We start from the raw sequence: 27,107 nt of genomic DNA on the forward strand, positions 1-27,107 counted from the left end.
TCCGTCTGGCGACAGAGGAGACGAAATGCAAAACGTCGCAAGACACTGTATACGTCCCATAATCCTCTCTTTATCCGCCCTCATTCTCCCAGCAGCAGCTCTCACTGCAGTCGCCACAGCGTTGGCATCATGTGGGTGGCCAAACATGATCTCACTCATCAAAGATATACGAGGGGCAAGCCTTATCACTAATTCAGTAGGGTTCTCTCAGTCTCTCCTCCCCTCCCTCGCTCCCTCCGCCTCTTCCTCTCTCAATTCAATTCAAGGTGCTTTATTGGCATGGGAAGCATATGCTTACAAATCTTACTGCTGTGATTTCACAGTGTGGTATTTCATCCAATAGAAAATGGAGTTTATCAAAATTGTATTTGTTTTTCAAATTCTTTCTGGGTCTGTGTAATCTGAGGGAAATATGTGTCTCTAATATGGTCATACATTTGGCAGGAGATTAGGAAGTGCAGCTGTTTCCACTTCATTTTGTGGGCAGTGTTTTGTGGGCAGTGTGCCTAAGGCGACCTTTCTCAATAGCAAGGCTATGTTCACTGAGTCTGTACATAGCTTTCCTTAATTTTGGGTCAGTCACAGTGGTCAGGTATTTTGTCACTGTGTACTACTCTCTGTTTAGGGTCAAATAGCATTCTAGTTTGCTGTTTTTTTGTTAATTCTTTCCGATGTGACAAGAGGCCCCAGACCAGCTTGCTTAGTGGACTCTTCTCCAGGTTCACCTCTCTGTAGGTAATGGCTTTGTTATCGAAGGTTTGGGAATCGCTTCCTTTTAGGTGGTTGTAGAATTTAACGTCTCTTTTCTGGATATTGATAGTTAGCGGGTATCGGCCTAATTCTGCTCTGCGTGCATTATTTTGTGTTTTACGTTGTACACTGAGGATATTTTTGCAGAATTCTGCATGCAGAGTCTCAATTTGGTGTTTGTCCCATTTTGTGAATTCTTGGTTGGTGAGCGAACCCCAAACCTCACAACCATAAAGGGCAATGGGTTCTATAACTGATTTGAGTATTTTTCGACAGATCCTAATGGGTATGTCAAATTTCACGTTCCTTTTGATGCCATAGAAGACCCTTCTTGCCTTGTCTCTCAGATCATTCACAGCTTTGTTGAAGTGACCTGTGGCGCTGATGTTTAGGCTGAGGTACACTACCATTCAAAAGTTTGGGGTCACTTACAAATGTCCTTCTTTTTTTTTGTCCATTAAAATAACATCAAATTGATCGGAAATTCAGTGTAGACATGGTTAATGTTGTAAATTACTATTGTAGCTGGAAATGGCAGATTTTTTCATGGAAAATCTACATAGGCGTACAGAGGCCCATTGTCAGCAACCATCACTCCTGTGCTCCAATGGCATGTTGTGTTAGTTAACCCAAGTGTATCATTTTAAAAGGCAAATTTATCATTAGAAAACCCTTTTGTAAATATGTTAGCACAGCTGAAAACTGTTGTTCTGATTAAAGAAGCAATAAAACTGGCCTCTTTAGACTAGTTGAGTATCTAGAGCATCATCATTTGTGGTTTGATTACAGGCTCAAAATGGCCAGAAACAAAGACCTTTCTTCTGAAATTCATCAGTCTATTCTTGTTCTGAGAAATTAAGGCTATTCCATGTTAGAAATTGCCAGGAAACGGAAGATCTGGTACAACGCTGTGTACTACTCCCTTCACAGAACAGCGCAAACTGGCCCTAACCAGAATAGAAAGAGGAGTGGGAGGCCCCGGTGCACAACTGAGCAAGAGGACAAGTACATTAGAGTGTCTAGTTTGAGAAATAGACGCCTCACAAGTCCTCAACTGGCAGCCTTTTCAGGCATCCAGGTAAGGTTGATCTTGTCCATATCACTAAGGCATTGTATGAGAACACATGATTGATGTTATGGATGATGACCAGGGGCCAGCGGGCAGTCATCCTCCTGCAGCTGTAAGTTCCAATCACCTTGTCCAGGTTGTCCACGCCTCCTTTGTTGTGGTTGTAGTCCAGGATGATGGCTGGCTTCCTGTCCTCGCGAGCACTGATCTCAGCCGTTTTGTGCAGTGTGCTCAGGAGGACCACATTCTTGTTCCTCTTTGGGAGATAAGAAACTAGAGTGGTGGTGGGGGTGAAGGCAGACTTTGATGAGAAGGCCTCTCTCCCCCTTGTTGCGAGAAGTGCATGGGGGAGCTCAGGCTTGTTCTTTCTAACTGTGCCAACCATGGTGATCTTCCTCTTCAGGAGCTGCTGGCTGAGTTCAATCAGTAGCACACATCATCTCAATATCTCATTGTGTGTGTGTGTGTGTGTGTGTGTGTGTGTGTGTGTGTGTGTGTGTGTGTGTGTGTGTGTGTGTGTGTGTGTGTGTGTGTGTGTGTGTGTGTGTGTGTGTGTGTGTGTGTGTGTGTGTGTGTGTGTGTGTGTGTGTGTGTGTATGAGTGTCTTTGTGGTTTTTGTGGTGTGTAAATGATTTTATAACTGCAGGGTCAAAAATGACCCTAAGACAGTCGTTGTACCCTGGTGGTGTACAGCTTTCATGGAATCATGAACAAAGACGATGTTTCACTTTTTCTAATGTTGGGGCCACGCTAGGAAAAGTCATCGAATTTCAAGTTGAAAAAATATCATTTCGGAGGTTTTCTCTGCTGTTAAACATAGTTGCGGGTCCTTTTTGACCCTTAAGACAACACAAGGGTTTATCAGCTTCTTGACATGCCACACCCGTCAGGTGGATGGATTATCTTGGCAAAGAAGAAATGCTCACTAACAGGGAGGTTGTCACGTTGGTATGAAGAGATTCGGGAGACAGGCGCAAGAATGCGTAATAGTTTTTTTTATTAAGCCCAAATTACGGCGTGCCGTGTAAAGGCACAGGGACGAAGACCAAACAAACACATAACAAAACACAGGGTAGAAACCCAAACAAAAGGGCGAGGAGTACCTCGAATAAATAACACAAGCGCACGATGATTAACACACGGGACGAGACCCGTAATCATCTGCGCGATCCACAATGACACGAAAGCCAAAACACACAGCACAGGTACTCACACGCACCAACGGACATAGTAACAATATATTACCTTTACAATGATGGACAGCACCATGGTGAACAAAGGGCACATATATACAAATACAATCAGTGGGAATAGGGGCCAGGTGTGCACAATGAACGTTCCAGAGGGATCTGTGACAGAGGTAAACACATTTCTGTACACATTTTGATAGAAATAAGCTCTTTGTGCATATGGAACATTTCTAGGATCTCTTATTTCAGCTCATGAAACATGGGACCAACACTTTACATGTTGCATTTGTATTTTTGTTCAGTGTACATATAAAGTGGGTGAAACAATATGTAAACATTATTAAAGTGACCAGTGTTCAATGACTCTATGTACAGAGGGCAGCAGTCTCTAAGGGGCATGGTAGAGTACCGGTTGGTAGCCTGCTAGAACAGTGACTAAGATTCAGGGCAGGGTACTGGGCGGAGGCCAGATAATGGTGACTGTTTAACAGTCTGTTGCCAGGATATAGAAGTTGTTTCCTCCTCGCTCTCTCTCTCTCTCTGCTGCTCTCTCAAGGATATAGGCTGTGTCCGGGGGGGGGGGGGGGCTCTGCTGAAATGGGCTGACAGTAAGTCGACACAGGAGGGCTAAATATAGCCACAAAGGGCTATTACAGGTATCCTATCGGCTGGGGACACCTCAAAGGCAATTGATCCCCCCCCCCCTTTGTTTTTACACACCCTCTCTCGGTTGATTTTTATCTCTCACTACTCGGGTTAGACGATTTGAAAATAACTGGCGTCAGGACAGGAGTTGTAATAATTTATACATTTTAATGACGATAGAGATTATATTGATTGTGACGCTTTCCATGTAATGGAACCTGCTCACTGACGTTGTGTTGCTATCTGAAGCACTGGCTGAAACCTCTCCTTTTCATTCCTTTAACATCTCTTCTTTTTGCAATATTGTCTATAGGAGGATAAGAGAGCCAGCGTGACTCACTGCTTTATAGTCAGCTATAGCAGTAGTGGTTGACTTCATGACCTTCTGTGAATAAAGTGCACCGTAAAGCACCACTGCCACAATTTGGATAGTCTGTGTGCTATTTGATTGTGTGTTTCTGACACCTCGTCAGTCTATTTGTGCGTCACGTTTATGGACAGTAGCTGTGTGAGTGTCCATGTATTCATCCAGCCACCTCTTTATAGCTGGCATCTGTAAATAACACCAGGGCAAGGTCATATCACTGTGACCCCTCTCCTCAAAAGAGAAACACACCAAAAACTCAGGTTAGGTTACCCATTTATTCCAACACTGCAGTTCACCGGTGGTTGGGATTTACTTTTGTAAAGTATTTGTCTATTTCATTTGGTAAATGTTTTAATGCCGTTCTACAATGCGGAACACCATAGGATAAAAGCCACCAATGTGCTGATTTCACATCCATCCAGTTTATTCCTCTGTGAAAGCAGACTAGCTACTGTGCTATTTGTGAACAGCCAGTGTGGAGGTAGAGAAGCAGGGAGAGGATGTGGCCGGGTGAACTGCGTGGGTAGATCAAACATAGCATCACTCTGCCATCGGCTCAAAGTGGGCTTATTCCTGCATGGGGGGGAAAACAGGCCAGGGTCAATGGGAATTGGGTTGCAGCGGTGGTTTTAGTGCTTTTTTTGATTTCATTCTGTGGGTTTTGGAGTTGAAATTGGTTGTCTGTATTGTTGTTTTGAAACGTGTGTGTATGTGTGTTTGTGTGCGTGACATGTGCGTGTTGTGTTTGTGTGCGTGACATGTGCGTGTTGTGTTTGTGCGCCTGAGGTGATTTATCTAAATCCATTTCATGCAGAAACAGGAAGAGAGCGGAATATCAAATATTTAAATCTACACCAAGTGTACAAACATCAAGAACACCTTCCTAATATTTATTTCTGATATTGAGTTGCACCCCCCCTTTTTGATGAGGCCTTGTTCAACAGGGATGCTGGGCCATGTTGACTCCAATGCTTCCCACAGTTGTGTTTAGTTGTCTGTATGTCCTTTGGGTGGTGGACCATTCTTGATACACACAGGAAACTGTTGAGTGTGAAAAACCCAGCATTGTTGCAGTTCTTGACACAAACCGATGCGCCTGGCACCTACTACCATACCCTGTTCAAAGGCACTTAAATAGTTTGACTGGCCTCATTCACTCTCATAAAATCACACACACAATCCATGTCTCAATTGTTACAAAGCTTAAAAATCGTTCTTTAACCTGTCTCCTCCCCTTCATCTACACTTATTGAAGTGGAGTTCACAAGTGACATCAATAAGCTTTCACCTGGATTCACCTGATCGGTCTATTTAATGTTTTTGTTATGTTTTGTGCACTCAATGTATATCCAAATCCACTTTCCTCACTAGTTTGTGTGTCTGTCACGTAGACCTACAGGTAACCGCCAAAATAAAGGAAACACTTGAGTAAATGAGGGATACAAAGTACATGTATCTGTGCAACTGTGTGTGTGTGCTTGAGAAAGAGAAGAGGATTACTGGTAAAGCGATAGGAAAACAAATTAGAATCCTATGAAGTGAGAAGGCCAGGGAGTCACAGGCTCCATCCGCCCCATCCGGAGGTATGGCCGAAACCTGACACTGATGCAGGTCCCAAGTTAAGCTCCCATCAGAGGGTTGAGGGGCAGCCAGCACATGGCCCACCTGTTGGGAAGTCATTAATCTCTCTGTTCCACATTCACACACCCACATACTCAGCCAAGAGACAACCACCCTCCCCTCCTCCACCGGCGCCCTCAACAGTGTTTGACGTGTTTCATTGTTTGATGTGCTACCTCTGTCTCTCCATTTTCTCTTGTTGCTTTTCTGCTTTTCACAATCTGGTTGGCCTCAATTTCTCTCACTTCTTTACTCACTGCTCCCTGCTTTGTCCTGTAGTGTCCCTGTCTTCCCACACCATAAGGTCTGAAAAGATCTACTGTTTCTATGGTGACTGCTGCCTTGATTCTACTACTGTATGCCAGGTTGCTGTATGATGCTCAGAAGCTCAGACTAGGTCCTATCCAGACTAAATAAGCAGTGTCTGACAGAGGATCCTCTAAGCTGAACTATGCCTTATACATTACACCTCATTCACTGTCTATATAAACCTGACCTCAGATCCTTACTTATCACCTTCTTAGGATATGAACTTTAACCCTATTCCAATTAACTAGCCTATCACCTCATTCAAAGGATACATTTCCTAGCCTCACATGCTAAACTTCATCCCATTATTCTTAGGGTATGACCTTTAACCTCTAACCCGACTGATTGAACTCTGAACTCTTACCTCAGTCATAGGTGAGCCTTCGAGACAAGTAGTCTGAGTCTGCATGGTGAGATGACAGGAGAGGAAGCTAGGGGCCATGCAATGAGCGATTGAGTGAAAGAGCACTTCACCAGCCAGGCTCCACATTCCTCATTCCTCCCAGTCCCCACCTGTTTGATTCTGTTTGATCCTGATCTCCTGGTGGCTAACGCTAACATTCTACACCTGTGATGTCCCTCTGAGACCCTCCAAACCCCTCAGCACTCAGCAGATCTAGGTCGGATCATCCATCATCATACTATTTCCAGTAAGACTTGGAGGATTTGGTTCTGGGTGTGAGATTGTGATGAAGAGGGGTTGTTATTGTGGTATTTCTTCTGGACTATTGACTCTTTTTCTTTATCTTCTAAAGAGTCATGTCTGAGACTTTTTGTCTGAAAGTATGATGTTTCTGCCCCAAAAGTTTTTATTTTGCTCAGAGAAGAAAGGTATTTTTCATACTAATGGCTTGTCCCTTTGTTTTTGCATTTTTTTTCGTCCTTTGTTCTGCTCAAGAATCGGCATTAAAGACGCTTAGGCCCCTAAGTGTTGGTTGCTGCGGGGTGGCATTGAGCCCAGAATGTGTGGGAACCTATGAAAGGTTAGCTTGCTTGGACTGGAGCATGGTCTGAGAGGGTTATTAGCTGGACTAGCCTAGCTTAGCGCTCCCATTGTTTTTCATTGGTGGCAATTAGCAATTAGTGCTTGGCTTACAAAATGAGTAGTGGGTTCCCACAGGTGCTTTACAGTCTGTTTGGTATTAGCTCAAGTGCTGAAGCAGATTATGAGGCATTTGTTAGGTAATTTAACTTGGCTCAATTCGAATCCTGCATAGCGACCGCTTGGCAACTTCCGGTGTATTGATGCTTTTCTAAGTATTTAGTCAATGTTCTTAGCAGAATTATTATATATATACAGTGGGGAGAACAAGTATTTGATACACTGCCGATTTTGCAGGTTTTCCTAATTACAAAGCATGTAGAGGTCTGTAATTTTTATCATAGGTACACTTTAACTGTGAGAGACGGAATCTAAAACAAAATCCAGAAAATCACATTGTATGATTTTTAAGTAATTAATTTGCATTTTATTGCATGACATAAGTATTTGATCACCTACCAACCAGTAAGAATTCCGGCTCTCACAGACCTGTTAGTTTTTCTTTAAGAAGCCCTCCTGTTCTCCACTCATTACCTGTATTAACTGCAACTGTTTGAACTCGTTACCTGTATAAAAGACACCTGTCCACACACTCAATCAAACAGACTCCAACCTCTCCACAATGGCCAAGACCAGAGAGCTGTGTAAGGACATCAGGGATAAAATTGTAGACCTACACAAGGCTGGGATGGGCTACAGGACAATAGGCAAGCAGCTTGGTGAGAAGGCAACAACTGTTGGTGCAATTATTAGAAAATGGAAGAAGTTCAAGATGACGGTCAATCACCCTCGGTCTGGGGCTCCATGCAAGATCTCACCTCGTGGGGCATCAATGATCATGAGGAAGGTGAGGGATCAGCCCAGAACTACACGGCAGGACCTGGTCAATGACCGGGAGAGAGCTGGGACCACAGTCTCAAAGAAAACCATTAGTAACACACTACGCCGTCATGGATTAAAATCCTGCAGCGCACGCAAGGTCCCCCTGCTCAAGCCAGCGCATGTCCAGGCCCGTCTGAAGTTTGCCAATGACCATCTGGATGATCCAGAGGAGGAATGGGAGAAGGTCATGTGGTCTGATGAGACAAAAATAGAGCTTTTTGGTCTAAACTCCACTCGCCGTGTTTGGAGGAAGAAGAAGGATGAGTACAACCCCAAGAACACCATCCCAACCGTGAAGCATGGAGGTGGAAACATCATTCTTTGGGGATGCTTTTCTGCAAAGGGGACAGGACGACTCTACCGTATTGAGGGGAGGATGGATGGGGCCATGTATCGCGAGATCTTGGCCAACAACCTCCTTCCCTCAGTAAGAGCATTGAAGATGGGTCGTGGCTGGGTCTTCCAGCATGACAACGACTCGAAACAGACAGCCAGGGCAACTAAGGAGTGCCTCCGTAAGAAGCATCTCAAGGTCCTGGAGTGGCCTAGCCAGTCTCCAGACCTGAACCCAATAGAAAATCTTTGGAGGGAGCTGAAAGTCCGTATTGCCCAGCGACAGCCCCGAAACCTGAAAGATCTGGAGAAGGTCCGTATGGAGGAGTGGGCCAAAATCCCTGCTGCAGTGTGTGCAAACCTGGTCAAGAACTACAGGAAACGTATGATCTCTGTAATTGCAAACAAAGGTTTCTGTACCAAATATTAAGTTCTGCTTTTCTGATGTATCAAATACTTATGTCATGCAATAAAATGCAAATTAATTACTTAAAAATCATACAATGTGATTTTCTGGATTTTTGTTTTAGATTCCGACTCTCACAGTAGAAGTGTACCTATGATAAAAATGACAGACCTCTACGTGCTTTGTAAGTAGGAAAACCTGCAAAATCGGCAGTGTATCAAATACTTGTTCTCCCCACTGTATATATATTTTTTATTATCATTATTTTATTTACACAACAAAATACTTTTGTCCCAAAAAGTTTTTGTTTTGCCTAGCGAAGAAAGACATTTTTCATACTAATGGCTTGTCCTTTTGTTTTTGTCTTCTTATTCAATCTTTGTTGCAGTGTTTTTTTTTTTTTTTTTACTCGTGTACCTATCAAAGGCACAATGAATGAATGAGGACTAGTCCAGACCAGATCCTGAGTGTTTCCTCTGTTTTGTTTGAAAGCTTTCAGCATGGTTTCTCACAGGGCTTTCTAAAATGTTTCTATGTGATAGCAATATTTCTAGTGCATTTAAGAGCAAACATGATATGTTGGGTCACCTTTTGTACAATCCATCATTCCATTTCATATCCAATGTTTAGATGCTGCATGGGCTCAAATATAATGTGTGGTGCACTGTGCCTCTCGATCTTTCACATGTCCCATCAGGATATCCTTCCTGACTTGGCTAGTTAAATAAAGGTTAAATAAAAAAACAATTAAAAAAAACAACAATTTGACAGATAGAAGACCCAAGCTCTGCTTGACACCTTGGTTGGTGGGCAGAATCATAAAAAACAACTCTGCAGTTTGTTTTGAGATTTACTCTACAGTGACATGCTTTGTGAGAGGAAAAAAGCTACAGTAAACATTCAAAAGATGATTTCATTGAAGGAACCTCACAGAAAGCCCATATATCCTGAACTTCTCTACTTTGTCACTCCATAGTTTGCACTCCACCATAGCTGGCCGCAGGTTCACCTATGTGTTGATGGCTGAGAGTTGTTGTCGTACAACAAACGTCCATAGTGAGCAAAGCACAAAGCTCCCTCCCTCTCTTTGTCCCCCCCCTCCCTCTCTCTCTCCCTCATTCCCTCCCTCCTATTGTTTACTCTAGCACAGGTTGGCTGTTGTTCTATGTTATGATCTAAAACCTGTGAGTCACATCTGCGCTTAGCTGGCTGTCCAGATAACCTGGGACGATTAACCTCTCTCTGTCCTACACACACACGCTACAAGCACACACACACACACACACACGCTTAAATCTCCATATGGCCACCTACCCTACTTTCCGTTCCTGTCCTTCCTCTCCTTCGTCTAGCCTTGTAACTGTCTAGTTGTGTCTCCATCTTGACAGTTGAGTGTGAGAGAGAGTATTAACCTACTGTACTGCTGTCTAATTGGTATACACTCCCCTACGTATTTGGACAGTAATGAAACATTTTTAAATTTGGCTCGATACTCCAGCATTTATGGTCATATGACACAAAAATAGAGGTCTTTGGCCACACACACCAGCGGTGGATTTGGCCTTCGGGAGTACAATGTGTATGCAGAAAATGATGCATACTGTAAAATATGGTGGTGAATCTTTGATGTTATGGGGCTACTTTGCTTCCATTGGTCCTGGGGCTCGTGTTTAGGTCAACGGCATCATGAACTTTACCAAGTACAAGGACATTTTTGCTAAAACCTGGTTGCCTCTGCCAGAAAGGAGGATGTGACTTGGCCATGAGGGGATCTTCCAACAAGAGAATAACTCCAAGCACACACCAAAGAAATGGTTAAAGGCCAAATGCAGACGTTTTTATCTCAATATCAAATCATCTCTGGGTAACACTGAAGTACCTTACTGTGATTGTTTTCAATAAAATGGTCAAAAAGAAACTAAAATAGCTTCTTGGCAAATAGCAATTTTTCTCAAGCAAGATTTTTGCTAGGACTGTCTGGGTGGTCTGACTCGGAAGAGGAAAACTGAAAACAACCTGTTATTGGCAGGGATATTTGGAACTCTATTTCTTATTGGTCTATTAATGAATTTACCACCAGGTGAGGTCACCCGGCACACCAAAACACCATCCCACAAAAACAGGTTGAAATTCTGACGTTCTTTTCAAACAGCTCTAACACTAAAAGGGCATTACCATCATTTTCACAGTATTATTCCTATCAAATTTTATTGGTCACATACACATGGTTAGCAGATGTTAATGCGAGTGTAGCGAAATGCTTGTGATCCTAGTTCCGACAGTACAGTAATATCGAACAAGCAATCTAACAATTCCCCAACAACTACCTATTACACACAAATCTAAAGGGGTGAATGAGAATATGTACATATAACTATATGGATGAGCGATGGCCGAGCGGCATAGGCAAGGTGCAATAGATGGCATAAAATACAGTTTATGTTGTAAATGACTATTGTAGCTGGTAACGGCAGATTTTTTTGATGGAATATCTACATATGCGTACCAGTTTTATTGCTTGACAACAGTTTTCAGCTGTGCTAACATATTCCATTTTTTTATGGAATATCTACATAGGCGTACAGAGGCCCATTATCAGCAACCATCAATCCTGTGTTCCAATGGCACGTTCTGTTAGCTAATCCAAGTTTATCATTTAAAAGGCTAATTGATCATTAGAAAACCCTTTTGCAATTATGTTAGCCCATCTGAAAACTGTTGTTCTGATTAAAGAAGCAATAAAACTGGCCTTCTTTAGACTAGTTGAGTATCTGTAGCATCAGCATTTGTGAGTTCGATTACAGGCTCAAAATGGCCAGAAACAAAGAACTTTCTTCTGAAACTCGCCAGTCTCTTCTTGTTCTGAGAAATTAAGGCTATTCCATGCGAAAATTGCCAAGAAATGGAAGATCTGGTACAACGCTGTGTACTACACCCTTCACAGAACAGCGCAAACTTGCTCTAACCAGAATAGAAAGAGTAGTGGGAGGCCCCGGTGCACAACTGAGCAAGAGGACAAGTATACTAGTTTGAGAAACAGATGCCTGACAAGTCCTCAACTGGCAGCATTAAATAGTACCTGCAAAACACAAGTCTCAACGTCAACAGTGAAGAGGCGACTCCGGGATGCTGGCCTTCTAGGCAGAGTTCCTCTGTCCAGGGTCTGTTCTTTTGCCCATCTTAATCTTTTCTTTTTATTGGCAGGTCTGAGATATGGCTTTTTCTTTGCAACTCTGTCTAGAAGGCCAGCATCCCGGAGTCGCCTCTTCACTGTTGACATTGAGACTGGTGTTTTGCGGTAATGGTGAGAGGTTAAAATGCTTTGTTGTAGCCTCTGTAAGTTTCTCACTCATTATTATTCATGATTCATTCATCATTTTTCCTAATCACGGCACTGAACACGGATTGATTTAGAAGTCTTCATTAAACCAATCCAAAACACAACCAATACAAACTGCAAATGCATCCAACAAGTTTGTATAGCCACAAGATTGATTTAGTCATTGTGTCCTAGGAATATGGGACCAAATACTAAACCTGTGACTACTTTCGTAGACTATAAGTAAAATGAATCTTCAAATGGTGGCGACTAGAACTATAAAGTACTTTAATTTCTAAACGGCAAATCAAATAGGTATGAAAATACCCTCAAATAAAAGGTGACATTCTATACTCCCTCATGCGAAACATACATCCAAAATGCTGGAGTATACAGTAGAGCCACATTAAAAGAAATTGCATCACTGTCCAAACACATACTGTACATATGGGGAGTGTATTAGTGGTGCACGGGTCAGCTGTTTGTTCACCCGCACCTGCTCTCTCAATTGATAATAATCCATCTCCAACAACCTAACTATGTGATGAAGTGAAAGTCTGAGGCCCGCACCCGAACCCAACCCGCTAATATAGAAAATGCGCTGTAGACTATAGTCAGAGACGGCAGAATGATTTCTTATATGTATCTTTTTGCCTGATTTTAGATATGTTTTTACGTATCATTTCTGACGTTTTGGTAGGCGATTTGTCAGTCAACTTGTCTATAATTAGATACATGCAGATTCTCCATTGTCATTATGTTGCCCTCGAAGACTAAATAAACCCTTGCTCAGCAGAATTTCAAAAGCCGCTAGAATGAATACAATCTAGTTGACATCTGTAATGTTTTCTCTGTCATCTCTGCTTCCTTCACGGCGGTAAGACGATTAGGGACCGGGGTGAAAATGCAATAACTCTCAAAAACAAGAAAATGTCCAAATTTAATCAGTTTGACCAGAGGTAAGGAAATAGAAATCTGTGAAAACGACCCAAAATGTTTCTGATAAGATGTCAGTTCGGCTTGGGTGCATATTTTATGTGGTTAAAATACTATCAGCTTTTATGATGCTGATAATTATAGCACCTCTACAGATGGTATCTAACTGCGCATTCACATTCTCTCAAGATTCTGAAAGTTGTTCCAGAGTCAACATTTTGCCAATATTTGGTGTATCATTTCACTGCAAGAAATGCTTAATTCTGCAGGAGTTAATATGAAGGATATAGGAGAGGTTATAGACCTACAGTCAGTGTCCAGATTTCAGTTTTCACTTAACCCAGCTGAACAGTAGGCTATAGTTCCCTTGACGTGCCATAGGCCTATTTAAATTTGTAGAGCGCCTCACAGTCATCATACATAATATAGCCGGCACTCTGCTATCATCCCCTTTTGCCACTTCACCAAATCTTTCCCAAACATTCATTTTCTGGCCCTCCCTTCTCTTCATTTTCAACTCTCCATTTCAAAGCTTTTCTCTTATTGAATTAATCTCAGACATTGTCCTCAACCCATAACCATTCAGTCACTGCTACATCAGGTTAGTGTTACAGGACATCCTGAAAAACTTACTATTAAGGATGATTCAACTCACTAAAATCCTCTTAATGAATGATGATAGTAGTCAGAGCATTTTATTTTGCCTGAGGCACCATTACACTACAAAATATGTTCATATAGTTTGTGTGATTTCAACTGGATTTTACCAAAAAGGTTCAACCTTTGTTTACCGGTCCAGTCGAGTATGTTTTTGGGTATAGCCTAACAAAAGCCTGACTCTGACCCACTACATCTCTCTTTCCTCTCTCTGTGTCACGTTCCTGACCTATTTTCTGTTGTTTTGTATGTGTTAGTCGGTCAGGGCGTGAGTGTGGGTGGGCTTTTCTATGTTTTGTGTTTCTATGTTTAGGTCTTGTAATCAGCCTTATATGGTTCTCAATCAGAGACAGGTGTTTGACGTTTTCCTCTGATTGAGAACCATATATAGGTTGGCTGTTCACACTGTTTGTTTGTGGGTGATTGTCTCCTGTGTCTTCCGTGTCTGTGTCTGCGCACCACACGGGACTGTTTTGGTTGTTTGTTCATTTGATGTAGTCTGTTCCTGTTCGTGAGTTCTGCGTGTAGTTATGTAAGTTCCATGTTCAGGTCTGTCTACATTCGGTTTGTTATTTTGTACATTTCAAGTATAGTTCGTGTCAGTGTTCGTCGCTTGTCAATAAATCATTATGTCAACATACCTCGCTGCGTATTGGTCCACCGATCCTTCTCTCCTCTCCTCGTCCGAGGAGGAGGAAGACGACAGTTACACTCTGGCTTTGTCCCCCTACTACCTTAGTGACCTGGGCCTCTTGTGACGGCCCGGCCCTATTTAAACACATTAAGTTACACTAGCTTAATGAAAGGAAGTTACCCATTTAGGTCTATTTCTACCCTTTTATAATTTAAAACTCCACTTTGCCTCTGTGGAGAATTGGTGGTAAAGGCCTACTTCAAAGGCCTGAATTCTGAACAGACAGCGTGATACTTGTTAGTGTTCCTCACTCTGGTCCTTGTGACGCTTGTCCAGGGTTATTTAGGAAATGGTGTGTGTGAGGTCAATCAGTTAGGAAGGCCCGGACAACAAAACCCTGTGATGTGATGTCCCCGATTCTGCCGTAGAGCAATTGGATTAAAGCTCCCCAAATCAAATTACCTTCAGTTTTTCCTTCTTTTTATTTGACTGGGGCAAAACAAATTACAGGATCAAAATCCTGGACACAGGCCTACACTGTGGAAGACAATACTACAGGGTTTAATAGGCCCAAAGATGCCTTTCTTTAAGGTTGGAAAGCATGCAATTCCTCCTTTTTCACCCCCCACTGTACAATGCAATGTGACATGTGTTCATGCACATGTTGTTCTACCTGGTTAGGGTCAGAATGGAGGGACTGAAGGTGGCTGGAGGTGAGCTCTGCTTTAGGTCGACCCTTGACCTTGTGGAGATAGCTGAATGGCTGGGTGGACAGGAGTCAGGACACTGAAGGCTCTGCTTGTTCTGTTTTACTAGCATCTCTTTAACTGGGCCTCCTCCAACTCTCTGGATCATTCCTCTCCCTCTGCTGCTTTTGTTCAGAGCTTCTTCACTTCTTTAATTTCCCCCTGCTCCTTTCATCTTTCATCTTTCATCCTTCGTCTCCCAGTCCTCTTCTCTTTATAATGTCCTATCTTCTCTCAGCTCTCTCTGTCTCCTTGACCATCCCTTTCTCACTCATCACTTCCCTCTTCCGTCTCCCAATCCTCTCCTATGTCCCCTATCCTCTCAACATCCTCTCCTCTCTTCTTTCCTTTCAACCTTCTCTTGTCTCCTCTTCCTTGTTGACCTTACTTGACCCATATGTCGGTGACTGGGTGTAGACAGCACGTGATGGCTCGTGCATATGTGTATGTACTTATGTGTGTTGTGTGTGTGTGTGCATGCTCATGTCGGTGTGTATGTGCTGGCGTGTGGTCTCCCTGTTACATATATGTGTGTGTGTGAGTCAGACATTCCTGCTGAAGTTTTCCCCACATTCCTAGGATGCCTCGCCATTTCAGCAACGCCTCCTCTCTTCCTGTTTCTTTCTGGTGGGCCGCTGACACTCACAGATATTTACGAGGGTCTCGGGATACCCCCCCCAGCTTCTCATCTGTAGTTATTGATGCCTCCTCTCCAGAGAGGGGTTTCAAAGAGGGGAGATACAGCATATTCCCCCCTAAATTTGCTGCCCTGTTCAGCTTGTGGAACGTGATGTGAAAGTTGTGAATGGAGAAATGGGCTGATTTAGGGATTTGGTGTATTTGGATTAATCCACTTTGGTCACAATGAGGAATAACTGTAGTTTCCTTTGTTTAATGAAACACCTGTGTTGAACCACAGTGCGTGAGCTTATTAATACACAGGCGGGGCCTTGATTAAGACAGATTGAGAATTATCCTGAATAATTAAACATTACCACACATTATTTACTGGAATTGTACAACGCATTACTTACTGGAATTTAGAAAGGTATTTAAAAGATTTTATTAACAAAAGGTAAACAAATACATTTTCTTTACAGTACTTTTTTTTGGGGGGGCGGCAGGTTTACAGCTAATTTCCTGCAATTCTACACATTTAGCCTTGGGGTGGGGAGAACGTTTGGCAGTTTTAAAAGCTAATCTCCTGCAATTCTACACATTTTGCCATGACTTATGCCATGTTATTATGATATCTGAGTGAGAGTGACTAACAAAACCAATGGGGCCCCCTGGAGGTCAGGGCCCCTGAGCACATACCCTGCGTGCCCGGTCGGTAATTCAGCCACGTTCACTACAAGTTTAGATAGATGGCTAGACTAACTAGACTCATTTACCATTCGACATTTGTTTTATTTGTATAATTATTATCCGGCCCTCGTGTCCTCATATGTAGCTACGGCTCTGCACAGTGCCTTTTGAACCCCACTCACATACACACACTCACACTTTTCTTCCCATGTTCCACTGACACAGCCTTTCCTCACTATTTATCCTGCACGCATGCAGTACATATAGTACACGCCGTTCACATGCATATGCAGACACAAAACCCCAAACATAGAAATGTATATAAAACACTTATAATAGAACTATAGTATCTCTATGACCCCAAAACCTTCCCACCAGAATACAGACTGTTTGTCTCCTGTATGCCAGTATGATAGAAAGACTGTAGGGGCTGGTGAAAGCACTGTGGGGTCTCGAATGGCAGAGGACAAAGGCCACCTGTGGCTGCCGGGGTCTCCTCTCTCCTGGGTCCCCCACCCCCAGCTGACTCTCTAAAGACCATGACCCACTCACCCCCAACTGTTCCACCTGTCAATCACATCACTGGAGCCCGAACTGGAGCTGCCTCCAGTGTTGCAGCTGCCTGTTGTACACATGCACAAACATACATACATGCACACACACACACACACACATGTCCATGGCACTTCTATCAGGAAGTCAGTCACTTACATCATTTTGCAGCATTGTCGGGCTGTCAAGGCTGTCCATTTCCAGCAACCATAAAAGTTATCCTCACCCCATGTATGCTCTGCCTCCTGCTCCTAACCCTACATTATACAGGCCTATTGCGTACCTATTGCGTAAGTGCAACGTCACATCAACACATGACCCATGACCAGTGTTATGACTGATAACAGTCTAGATCTGACTCAGAGCTTAGAACAAACTTCTGGACTCACTGGTTGAACTCAAGTGGTCAATGCTGTTGCTGGCCACTCTGACAATATTCATTGACATTTATAGTCAAGTTCATTGAGGTTCCTAGTACAGTATTTAGATCAAATGACTAATTGTGTTAATTAAAAGGAGTTAAATTAACCTTATGTCGCAAATTATCATTTTTGTTAATTGGCAGCGGATAGTGATTGTGATTTAAATGTGCATCAAAATGTGAATTATGCATGTACATCTTTCTAATGGGCTTTAAAATGGGCTAATCTAATGCAAAGCCACAATGATGCACATTCACTTCCTAACCATGAGAGGATTGCATGGCAATGGCCACCACTTCACTTCAGCCTTGGGTAGAAAAGTTGCTGGAAATCCTTCGGTGCTAATATGAGAGCGATTAGCTAGACCTCTCATTGCAAGGTAGCCTTTCTCTTCTTGGAAATGAGGCCAACTCAAGGGACTGTGTCGGTTACCGGTAATCAATTTTAACCTAATGTGCTATAGCTCGCTACAGATGTAGAAATGCATGCAATTCTACAAATGGAATTCATGCAATTCTTTGCTTCATGCAATCCCATACTATACTGAACAAAAATATAAATGCGACATGCGACAATTTAAATGATTTTTACAGAGTTACAGTTCATGTGAGGAAATCAGTCAATTGAAATAAATAAATTAGGCCCTAATCTATGGATTTCACATGACTGGGAATACAGATATGCATCTGTTGGTCACAGACACCTTTAAAAAAAAAAAATGGGCCTCACAATGGGCCTCAGGATCTCATCGCGGGATTTCTGTGCATTCAAATTGACATCGATAAAATGCAATTGTGTTCGTTGTCCATAGTTTATGCCTGCCCATACCATAACCCCACCGCCACAATGGGGCACTCTGTTCACAACGTTGACAACAACAAACCGCTTGCCCACATTTTTGTTGTGAGGCCGGTTGGACGTACTGCCAAATTCTCTAACATGACGTTGGAGGCGGCTTATGGTAGAGAAATTAACATTGAATTATCTGGCAGCAGCTCTGTTGGACATTCCTGCAGTCAGCTTGCCAAATGCACGCTCCCTCAAAACTTGAGACATCTGTGGCATTGTGTTGTGTGACAAAATTTTAGAGTGGCCTTTTATTGCCCCTAGTACAAGGTGCACCTGTGTAATGATCATGCCATTTAATCAGCTTCTTGATATGCCAGAACTGTCAGGTGGATGGATTATCTTGGCAAAGGAGAAATGCTCACTAACAGGGAGGTAAACAAATTTGTGCGTAACATTTGAGAGAAATAAGGTTTTGTGCATATGGAACATTTCTGGGATCTTTTATTTCAGCTCATGAAACATGGGACAAACACTTTACATGTTGCGTTTATATGTTAGATCCATGCCAATTTTTCTTGAATGCTTTTTTTTTTATCCACAGTTATCACATTGGGATGAAAACAGGGCAGTTAGTTTGTGTCCCTGGTCTCTATGAGAAAAGAGTAGGCTGTGAAATGTGCCGCACATAAACCATGCTAATCTTTGGCTTCGTTTTATGAAAACAACACAAGCTAAGTGAATAGCCCTGTTTTCCCCTCAGTGACATTTAGTCACAGTTGGCCTTCTATGTGGTTCAAGTTCCTCTGACTATCTGGATCTGCCAGACAGGCAGTGAGAAGTTGATATACGGTAGGTTACTAAGAGACAAACCGATAACAACAATTTGAACATCCTCTGCACGCAAGGTTAAGGTGGAAAAATAGAAGTAGAAAATGGAAGGAAAGTAGCAGAGAGAGACAGAGAGCGTGTGTGCGCAAACAGAGGAAGCATAAGTGCTGAAGGCAGCACAATATGTGGAAGAGCTGAAGAAAGGGAACGGGGAACAGAAAGTTACAGAAATAAACCAAAAAAGAGAAGAATGACTCTCAGCCCATTACTGAAAGCATCCAAAGAGAGCAGTGTGATGAGTATCATGCCAAGTATAGAAAAGACCAAGGCGTGTGTGTATAAGGAAGGGCGGAAGCACAAAGAACATTGTGCAGCCCAAGGGGAACAGGTGGGGGGGGGGGGGGGGGGTTAAACAAAGATGAATTGATAAACAATGGTGACTTACTGTACTGCAAAACGTAGGTTAGGCCTGCATTAAAGGTGTTGTCTAAAATAAATATACTTGTGTGTGCATCCCAGCTAGCACAGTGGATCTGGGCCGATTCCGGCTGAGAGTCGGGGCACTCGGCTGATAGTCAGACTCGGCCGGCGTCATGTGGCCAGAATCTGGGCCGCCTTTCGGTAGTATTACTTACGGCTAGGATGCGGGGACTGAGCTCGGGGCGATTCCGGTGTGAGTTATCTGGCCCAAATGTATTACTTTGAGAGTCTTGTAGAAGTAGTATTTTAGTATTTTGATACTGTGCAAATTGATAAGCATTAAAAACTTTGTGGATGGGGCCTCCCGAGTGGTGCAGTGGTCTAAGACACTACATTGCAGTGCAAACTGTGTTGCTACAGATGTTGGTTCGATACCCGTGCCGGCTGCAACCGGGAGACCCATGAGGTGACACACAATTGGCCCAGCATTGTCCGGGTTAGGGGAGGGTTTGGCCGGCCGGGATGTCCTTGTCCCATTGCGCTGTAGCGACTCCTGTGGTGAGCCAGGTGCATGCACACTGACACGGTCATCAGGTGTACAGTGTTTCCCCTGATACAATGGTGTGGCTGGTTTCTGGGCTAAGCGTGCATTGTGTCAAGAAGCAGTGCAGCTTGGCGGGGTTGTGTTTAGAAGGATGCATGGCTCTCTCCCGAGGCCGTACGGGAGTTGCAGCGAACGGATATGACGAAAAGGTGGTAAAAAATAAAAAATGTTTTTTATTTAACTAGGCAAGTCAATTCTTATTTACAATGACGGCCTACCCCGGACGACGCTGGGCCAATTGTGCGCCGCCCAATGGGACACCCAATCACAGCCAGATGTGATGCAGGCTGGATTCAGACCAGGTACTGCAGTGATGCAGTGTCTTAGACCACTGCTCCACTCGGGATACCAATACATTAACAAAGTTATAAAAACAATTGTGGATGGGTATAATTTGTATGCATAAATGTATAATAGTAACATTTAAAATGACTAAATCGGGTAAATTTGGATACATTTATTTAAAATTGCATCGGGCCGCTTCTGGGGGGATTCTGGAAAGATGCCGGCAAAGTCGGCTGAATTCTGGAAGACGGAAACGCACCGATGTACTTCATTTTGATTCCGGCCCGAGTCCGACACCCGATTCCGGGCCGATTTAATCAGTTCCGGCCCCCCGGAAGAGGGCCGCTTCTGGGACGATTCCTCATTGCTAGCTGGGATGTGTGCCCTGTGTGTATTTGCAGTACATTGGTGCATCTGTGTGCTTATCATCATCTGTTAGATGGAGTTGTGCATGTGTGTGCCTGGGTATGTATGTGTGTCTGTGTTTGTTTGTGTGTACGTGTTTGTGTGTGCGTGCGTGACTGTGTGTGTGCCTGTGTGTCGACAGTGGAGCCGTTACAACACTTGCTGGGTGTAGGATCCAGGGTGTTTGTTCTCTAGGTGTTTGCAGAGTGGAATATCGCTCTGTACAAGACACAATGTTCTCCTACTCCATCAGCCCTTAAACCTCTTGAAATGACAGGCTTCTCTCTGTCTTCCTCTATATACACACACACATACAGTATATACAGTACAAGTCAAAAGTTTGGACACACCTACTCATTCAAGGGTTTTTCTTTATTTGTACTATTTTTTAAATTGTAGAATAATAGTGAAGACATCAAAACTATGAAATAACACATATGAAATCATGTAGTAACCAAAAATGTGTTAGCAATTCAAAATATATTTTATATTTTAGCATCTTCAAAGTAGCCACCCTTTGCCTTCATTTACAGCTTAGCACACTCTTGGCATTCTCTCAACCAGCTTCACCTGGAATGCTTTTCCAACAGTCTTGAAGGAGTTCCCACATATGCCGAGCACTTGTTAGTTGCTTTTCCGTCACTCTGCGTTCCAACTTATCCCAAACCATCTCAATTGGGGTGAGGCCGGGTGATTGTGTGCCATCACTCTCCTTCTTGGTCAAATAGCCTTTACACAGCCTGGAGGTGTGTTGGGTCATTGTCTGTTGAAAAACAAATGATAGTCTCACTAAGCGCAAACCAGATGGGATAGCGTATCGCTGCAGAATGCTGTGGTAGCCATGCTGGTTAAGTGTGCCTTGAATTCTAAATGAATCACCAACAGCGTCACCAGCAAAGCACCCTCATACCATCACTCCTCCTCTTCCATGCTTCACAGTGGGAACCACACATGCGGAGATCATCCATTCACTTACTCTGTCTCACAAAGACACGGCGGTTGGAACCAAAAATCACAAATTTGGACTCATCAGACCAAACGACAGATTTCCACTGGTCTAATGTCCATTGCTCGTGTTTCTTGGCCTAAGCAAGTCTATTCTTGTTATTGGTGTACTTTTCTAGTGGTTTCTTTGCAGCAACTCAAATATGAATTCCTGATCCACACAGTCTCCTCTGAACAGTTGATGTCGAGATGTGTCTGTTACTTGAACTCTGTGAAGCTTTTATTTGGGCTGCAATTTCTGAGGCTGGTAACTCTAATGAACTTATTCTCTGCAGCAGAGGTAACTCTGGGTTTTCCTTTCCTGTGGCAGTCCTCACGAGAGCCATTTTCATGCTTGATGGTTTTTGCGACTGCACTTGAAGAAATGTTCAAAGTTCTTGTCTTAAAGTAATGGACTGTTGATTCTCTTTGCATTTTTTTAGCTGCTCTTGCCATAATAAGTGACCCGTTTCAGGAAACTAGGCGTATGTCGCAAGTCAGGAGAGCCATTTGAAAGTTTCTTTTTTATTTTTATCAAAATGCAGAAATGCCTTCTGGAACATGTGAACTTTCATGTGCCTTAATAACAAATTTGTATGCCATCTGTAAATACTAATACAATTGTTATACTATGAGCCTTGTTGGTTAAGCCACAGAAAAATACAGCAACCTTCCTACTAGCCATGATTGGCTGAGATAATGATTGGGCTGGACATGCCGAGAGTGGAGTTCGGATTGGTCTGCCATGTAGTAGGCTTCTGTCTATTTGAGCTGGTCAGTCTGTGTTGGTAATCCTGTCGAACGCTGCTTTTTTCGTGTAGTGGAGCTGCATAAGCCTTGCTCTCCACTTTCTGGAGGATTGAGTTTTGAAATCAGTGGAATTAGAGTATGGTAGCTGAAGAGATGGAGAAAACACCTGTCTCCAGATTACATCTTCAAACTAAGGGTAACAGTGGCATGGCATTCGTGACAGGGATACAAGAGACATGCATGATGATGCACGGTATATGGGTAAGATAGTCTAGCTAGCTACATTTTCAGATATTACACGTTTCTAATTTTGACAGAAAGTGGTTTAATTTCAAGCTAAAGTGTACTGTTAGCAAGCTAGATAACGTTAGCTGGCTGGCTCCCTAGCTAACGTTACGTGTATGACGTTATTATTCGTATCCCAGAACCGTTTGCTTTGCTAGTTAGAGCCTAATGTTAGCTAGCTAACATTGAACCTGGTTGGTTAGCTCCCAGAAGATTCATGCAGGGTAGTAATGACATGATTTGGCACTATGTTCATTGTTCATTGTTGTTTAACATTCATTGATGTTTAATGGCTGGCTCGTTAGCTAACGTTACGTGACGTGTGTGACCTTACACGTTGTTTACCTAGCTAGGTTCATTGTTTACCTAGCTAGCTAGCTACATGTCTTATGCTAAAGTGTACCCATTGAATATGGCCGGTGTTAGTAAACGTCGGCAAAAAAGCATAATACAATTAAAATGCATTCCAGGTGACTACCTCATGAAGCTGGTTGAGAGAATGCCAAAAGTGTGAGAAGCAGTAATCGAGGCAAACGGTGGCTACTTTGAAGAATCTCAAATGAAAATATATTTAGATTTGTCCAACACATTTTTTGTTAATACTTTATTCCATGTGTTATTTGATAGTTTCGATGTCTTCACTATTATTCTACAATGTAGAAAATAGCAAAAATAAAGAAAAACCCACGAATGAGTAGGTGTGTCCAAACTTTTATATCATTTCATTATGTACTGTGTATATATCCTCTCTCTCTATCTCTCACTTTCTCCCCCTCTTTCTGTCCCCTGCTCTCTCTATCTCTCACTTTCTCCCCCTCTTTCTGTCCCCTGCTCTCTCTATCTCTCACCACACAACCCCTGTTTGTTGAGAAGGAGAGGGTTGAATCATCACGCACTCTAAATGTCAGGCAAATGATGGCACTGTAAAGAAGTTTGAATTGCATGTTGTAAGAAATGATTGTATTGTTCGACATTGACTTAATGGCACAATTGGGTCATGTTACTTATCACACACATTTGGTAGTGCTTCATGGGTTATCTTTCTTATGTGCATATCAAAATACAGTACCACGTGATACATTGTAATGTGTGCCCTTGTCATTATCATGCTAGGTTATAATAATGCATGTCAGTCTGTTATCTCACCTCACCTCTCACCCCTATCTGGCCCTCTTATCTGTTTGGAAGGAAGGCTGGAGCGATGAAGTGCCGGAAGTGTTAATGATTGACCACTTGCCAAGCAACAAGTCAGGGAACATTAAATGTAGTTCACAAAAGTTAAATCAGGAAGGCTGGTCTGAATACTTGCTTTAACTTTATCCAGTAAGCATAATATAATTCACATTGTTTCCTATTCACCGGGCATATTTTGAATGTACGCAAATGTATCATCATCAGCATAGCGTCTTGTTTCTTCTCTCCCTTTCCTGTTAGCCATGTTTGGAATGTCATTCACCTATTTACCGTATAGCCTATAAGCACGGCACAATAATGCACATTCCTCACACTTGCGTTTAACCTATGGGCTCACTTTTGTAATTATATACTTCCTATCTCTCAACCAATGGGCATCTTGGGATGCATTTATATGTCAACTTACCCTCGTTCTCTCACTTGCTGTCTTTCAGCAACAGTTTTTCGACAACCATCCACCACCAGGGGGTTTCGATGAAAGCATCCCGCGTAGGGCTGCCTGCCATCACATCATCTGGCCATTCCCCAGACGAGTTACTAAAATGTCATATTGCATTCTGTCTTTGTTGTTCATTCAGTTTAGCCTGTACTCGATTGAGCAACAGATAACAGGAAGTACTGCATTAGGCTGTAGGAACTGTGTTACATGTCACGTAATTTATAGTGGCTGTTCATCACTAGTAGCCTAAACCAACACCGTCTCACCAAAAACACTCACATTTTTTGAAAATTTAAACCACAACAAAAAAATGGCTAGAGATCAGGTTGCAAACTCAGACTGACTTCAGATTTAGGCTGTCTTCATGTATTGTCTGTTTATTATGCTAAAATCTAGCAGCAAGATGCATGAGTTATGGCATGCTTCTGAGTGGCTATTATCACTTATGTAGAGGGTCATAGCAAATGTTGCCGGATTAACATGATCAATTTACTTGGAAGCTCCTTGATATTGAATGCAGCATTATGCGAACTAACAGCAGATAGCTCATATTTTTGACTACAGCACTTCTAAATCTTTTATGTCAGATTCACAGCAGAGTGTATCCTCAAATGTGGGTTTAGTCATCTAGCTGTGTGTGTATTTGTATGTATTATGGATCCCCATTAGCTGCTGGCAAGGCAGCAGCTACTCTTTCTGGGGTCCAGCAAAATTAAGGCAGTTGATACAATTTAAAAAAATATTACAATACATTCACAGATTTCACAACACACTGTGTGCCCTCAGGCCCCTATTCCACCACTACCACATATCTACAGTACTAAATCAATGTGTTTGTGTATAGTGCGTATGTTATCGTCTGTGTGTATGGTTGTGTCTATGCATATGTTTGTCTCCACTGTTCCATAAGGTGTATTGTTATCTGTTTTTTTTAAATCTAATTTTACTGCTTGCATCAGTTACTTGATGTGGAATAGAGTTCCATGTAGTCATGGCCCTGTGTAGTGCTGTGGCCTGCCATAGTCTGTTTTGGACTTGGGGAATGTGAAAAGACCTCTTCTGGCATGTCTTGTGGGGTATGCATGGGTGTTCGAGCTGGGCGCCAGTAGTACAAACAGACAGCTCGGTGCATTCAACATGTCAATACCTCTCATAAATACAAGTATAGATGAAGTCAATCTCTCCTCCACTTGGAGCCAGGAGAGATTGCCATGCATATTACTAATATTAGCTCTCTGTGTACATCCAAGGGTCAGCAGTGCTGCCCTGTTCTGAGCCAATTGCAATTTTCCTAAGTCCATTTTTGTGGCACCTTACCACACAACTGAACAGTAATCCAGGTGCGACAAAACTAGGGCCTGTAGAACCTGTCTTGTTGATAGTGCTGTTAAGAAGGTAGAGCAGCGCTTTATTATGGACAGACTTCTCCCCATCTTAGCTACTGTTGTATCAATATGTTTTTATCATGACAGTTTACAATCCAGGGTTACTCCAAGCAGTTGACACCTCAACTTGCTCAATTTCCACATGATTTATTACAAGATTTAGTTGAGCTTTAGGGTTTAGTGAATGATTTGCCCAAAATACAATGCTTTTAGTTTTAGAAATACTTAGGACTAACTTATTCCTTGCCACCCACTCTGAAACTAACTGCAGCTCTTTGTTAAGTGTTTCAATAATTTCAGTTGCTGTAGTAGCTGACGGGTGGAATCATTTGCATACTTAGACACACTGGCTTTACTCAAAGCCATGTCAGTGCCATGTCATTAGTAAAGATTTTAAAAAGTAAGGGGCCTAGACAGCTCCCTGGGGAATTCCTGATTCTACCTGGATTATGTTGGAGAAGCTTAAAGAACACCCTCTGTGTTCTGTTAGACAGGTAACTCTTTATCCACAATATACCAGGGGTGTAAAGCCATAACACATACAGTTGAAGTCGGAAGTTTACATACATACACCTTAGCCAAATACATTTAAACTCAGTTTTTCACAATTGCTGACATTTAATCCTAGTAAAAATTCTCTGTCTTGTGTCAGTTAGGATTACCACTTTATTTAAAAAATTTGAAATGTCAGAATAATAGTAGAGACAATGATTTATTTCAGCTTTTATTTCTTTCATCATATTCCCAGTAGGTCAGAAGTTCACATACACTCAATTAGTATTTGGTAGCATTGCCTTTAAATTGTTTAACTTGGGTCAAACGTTTTGGCTAGCCTTCCACAAGCTCCCCACAATAAGTTGAATGAATTTTGGCCCATTCCTCCTGACAGAGCTGGTGTCAGAGTCAGGTTTGTAGGCCTCCTTGCTTGCACACGCTTTTTCTGTTCTGCCCACAAGTTTTCTATAGAATTGAGGTCAGGGCTTTGTGATGGCCATTCCAATACCTTGACTTTGTTGTCCTTAAGCCATTTTGCCACAATTTTGGAAGTATGCCTGTGGTCATTGTCCATTTGGAAGACCCATTTACAACCAACCTTTAACTTCCTGACTGATGTCTTGAGATGTTGCTTCAATATATCCACATAATTTTCCTCCCTCATGATGCCATCTATTTTGTGAAGTGCACCAGTCCCTCCTGCAGCAAAACACCCCCACAACATGATGCTGCCACCCCCGTACTTCACGGTTGGGATGGTGTTCTTCGGCTTGCAAGCCTCCCCCTTTTGCCTCCAAACATAACGATGGTCATTATGGCCAAACAGTTCCATTTTTGTTTCATCAGACCAGAGGACATTTCTCCAAAAAGTACGAGCTTTGTCCCCATGTGCAGTTGCAAAACGTAGTCTGGCTTTTTAATGGCGGTTTTGGAGCAATGGCTTCTTCCTTGCTGAGCGGCCTTTCAGGTTATGTCGATATAGGACTCGTTTTACTGTGGAAATAGATACTTTTGTACCTGTTTCCTCCAGCATCTTCACAAGGTCTTTTGCTGTTGT

At 42.6% G+C, this 27,107-nt stretch overlaps 1 long non-coding RNA gene across 1 annotated transcript; it reads left to right on the forward strand.

Moving 5' to 3' along the window:
• The first annotated feature begins 22,226 nt into the window (after window positions 1–22,226).
• LOC139539287 (uncharacterized) lies at window positions 22,227–23,231 on the forward strand. The gene is made up of 2 exons (XR_011667917.1): window positions 22,227–22,513; window positions 23,008–23,231. It is a non-coding gene; the product is annotated as an uncharacterized lncRNA (long non-coding RNA).
• Window positions 23,232–27,107: the final 3,876 nt, after the last annotated feature.

Source organism: Salvelinus alpinus, chromosome 15 (assembly GCF_045679555.1).
Source record: "Salvelinus alpinus chromosome 15, SLU_Salpinus.1, whole genome shotgun sequence".
NCBI lineage: Eukaryota > Metazoa > Chordata > Actinopteri > Salmoniformes > Salmonidae > Salvelinus > Salvelinus alpinus.